The following is a 3,095-nucleotide window of genomic DNA, read 5'->3' on the forward strand; positions in this document are numbered from 1 at the left end:
GGGCTTGGGGGGGGGGGGGTTGTTGGAACGGGCTGGGGGTGTACGCGTGGATGGCGTTAAGTGTACATGTGGAGTAGTGGACTTGTGTACACCACTGGGGGTGAAAGTAGATTGTCCATGTGGATTTTGCTGGCGTTGTACTCCGGCTGAACATGTAACGGTCTGTTCATGTGGATACCTTCGGTGCTGTGTGGTAGTTGAGGGAACGGATTGAGGTGTGCGTGTGTCCATCGGATTAGGGTATACATGGGGGAAACTGTGATGATGTGAGGTGGGATCTTCAGGATCAGGCTTCTGGTTGGTTGGTTGCTCTGCGGTTGATGTTTCAGTGTGGGCATAGCTTCTGTGGATACTGTATGGAGCCATTTTTGGAACATCTATGCCGGCAATCACCTGTTCCGCATCAGATCCACCGAGATGTTTCGCAATCAAAGGGTCCCAAAAGTCGTGGTCATAACCGCGTGGTTGAACTTCTTCAAAACCGGGAGGAAGGGGACTGTCAGGACCGATAACCTCCTCCTCCTCAGCTTCTGTCTGCCAACTATCGGGGATGTTGTCAGGGTCTGCTTTGAACATCTCTTCTAGCATATCGTCGCTACAAAGAACAGTTTCTTCAATAAGTGAGAAACGATGGATCTTGGAAGGAGCTGAGTGAGGGCTGTTGGTTGTGTTAGATGGCTTAGAAGGGCTGCCTCCAAATAAATCATCATCAGGGAAAAGGGAAAATCCGGGGATTTTAGACGCGGCAGTAGAAGGCGGGGAAAGTCCGGATGCAGGGGGACGAGGACTGGAAAAACGGTTGAGTAGAGGGGGGGGGGGTTGGGGATAGGCTGATTGGGGGGCTGATTGGGAGTGCTGAATGGGAATAGATTTTCAGCAACTTGACTCGTGTTGATGGGGTCCGACTGATGGTTGAACGTGACAAACAAGTTCATGCCCTTCTGTAACTCGAAATGCCGGTAGAAGAAACAAACAGAACCATCGTGTGTGAGCATGACAGGTGGGGTTGAGATCCCCCTAGCCAGTTCTTTAGAGTTTGGAGGCCAGTAGCTTAAAGAGGCTTCTGGGCGTGTTTGGGTGTTAGGAAAGAACTCCTTCAAGACATTGTTCTGCAGTTCTACCAACGTCATGGAGGGGCTAAGCGTCACGATCCTCGACATTTGGTGTTTGTCGATGGAGAAGTTCCAGCTACCGTCGCCGGAGGTCTTCCATTCGCCGGCAATGATCATACAGTGGTCGGCCATGGTGGTTGCCTGCAACAAATTAGATAAATCTTTCTTTAGTTGGAGTTAACGTGATAAGCAGACATAGAAAAAAGGTTAGTTAGCTAACCAAGCACGACTTGTGGTCCAGATAAGAAGATTTTCCTATCAGGAGATTGATAATGTTCTTAGTTTCTGAATGAAGAATGAGGTAAAGCTGAAGATGTTCTTAGAAACAACGACAAAAGGTTGATAGGAGATGGTGAATCTGATGCAACTAATCTCGGCCGTCCGATGTACTAGGTTTGATCTAGTAGTTGATGTTGAAAGAAAGCAATGTGTCTTGTCTAGATCTGCGAAAATAAATCTCAGCCGTAGAAAAAAATACGAGATCGACGGCTAGGGTATAATCCCGCCTAAATGGCCAATGAGAAGAAGCTGGGTACTTGGGCTGTAACGAAATGGAGAATATGTTAGTTAGGAAAGACACTAGATCAGACACAAGCTGTTAGGGAAAGTGTGTCAGTATAGGAAAGTGTCTTAAGGTGTAATATAAAGTAGGGAAAGTGTTCTAGAGTGTAAATGTTTCTTTAATTTATGTGTGTTGACAATTATCTTCAGATAATCATTTTCTTATTTTTTTATTTTTTATTTTTTGTAAAAACTTAATGAGACATCATACTTTAATTTCTTCGTGTCCCACCTAAACTCACCATAGAGATTTAATAGTAGTGAGGTTGAAGTAAGCTGAAAACAAGATCTATTATATTTTGAGATTTCAGCGGAGCTCTTTCTCGGTAAATCTAGGTGTATTCGACACATGATAACAATAAAGTTAACTGCAGTAAATCTTGGGTATATAACGGAACAATCAGTGACTTTAGAAAAATAAATTTAATTTCACCATATTTATGATGTTAGCATCTAATATCGATTATTAAATGTAACTACTATGTGTTATCAGGCAGCTAAAGGGTTAGGTAAATATATTGGATTCAATGGTATCTCTAGCTTTATGGTATCTTAGATTCGTATGTTAGCATCTAATATATTTTGTTAGATGTAAAAGCTATGGGTTATCGTGCAATACTTTGATGGAAATATATTGCGCTTTAGTATCATATATATATTTTAGATACTAATAACATTTTTTTATTTTACAATATTTGTTGGAGGGTATCTTTTATAATACGGTTCGTGAACATCCACGTCAAGTTATTCAGGGTAGACATATTTTTCCTTATTCTCCTTAGCTTTCTTTTCTTTTGTTAGATGTTAGCATCTAATATCTTTTATTTGTGTGAAAACTATCACTACAAGAAAACAGTGGTATTCTGACGGACATTCCGACGGAAAATGAAATCCTCGGAATATCCTGAGGAATTTCCGAGGAAATTCCGAGGAAACACAAAATTTGGTTTCCTCGGTATTTCCTCGGAATATACCGACGGAATTCCGAGGAAATACTAATCCGTCAGAATATTCTTATGGAATACCGAGGAAAAACGTATTCCTCGGAAAAAACTGATGGATTCCGAGGATATATTATAGCCGTTAGAGAGCCGTTGGAGGATTTTTAAAATTCCGAGGAAATTCCGACGAACTAGCCATTGGCGTCGGAATTCCGTCGGAATTTCCTCGGGCTGTCGGTAGGATTTCAACTATAAATACAAACACTCCTCTTCCTCTTCATTCACTCCATAACTTCATCCTCCCTCTTACTCTCTTTACACACGAATTTGATTCATAAAAAACATGTCTTCTTCAAATTATTTTCGTTCTTGGATCGATCGACCTCATTTGGATCCGAACACGAGATTGCTTACGGAAGAATACCAACGAGGTATAACCGAATTCATGGGGTTAGTTCACCGACAACCGGAAGCAAAAACA

This window comes from Brassica oleracea, chromosome C2, assembly GCF_000695525.1.
Source record: "Brassica oleracea var. oleracea cultivar TO1000 chromosome C2, BOL, whole genome shotgun sequence".
Classification (NCBI taxonomy): Eukaryota; Viridiplantae; Streptophyta; class Magnoliopsida; order Brassicales; family Brassicaceae; genus Brassica; species Brassica oleracea.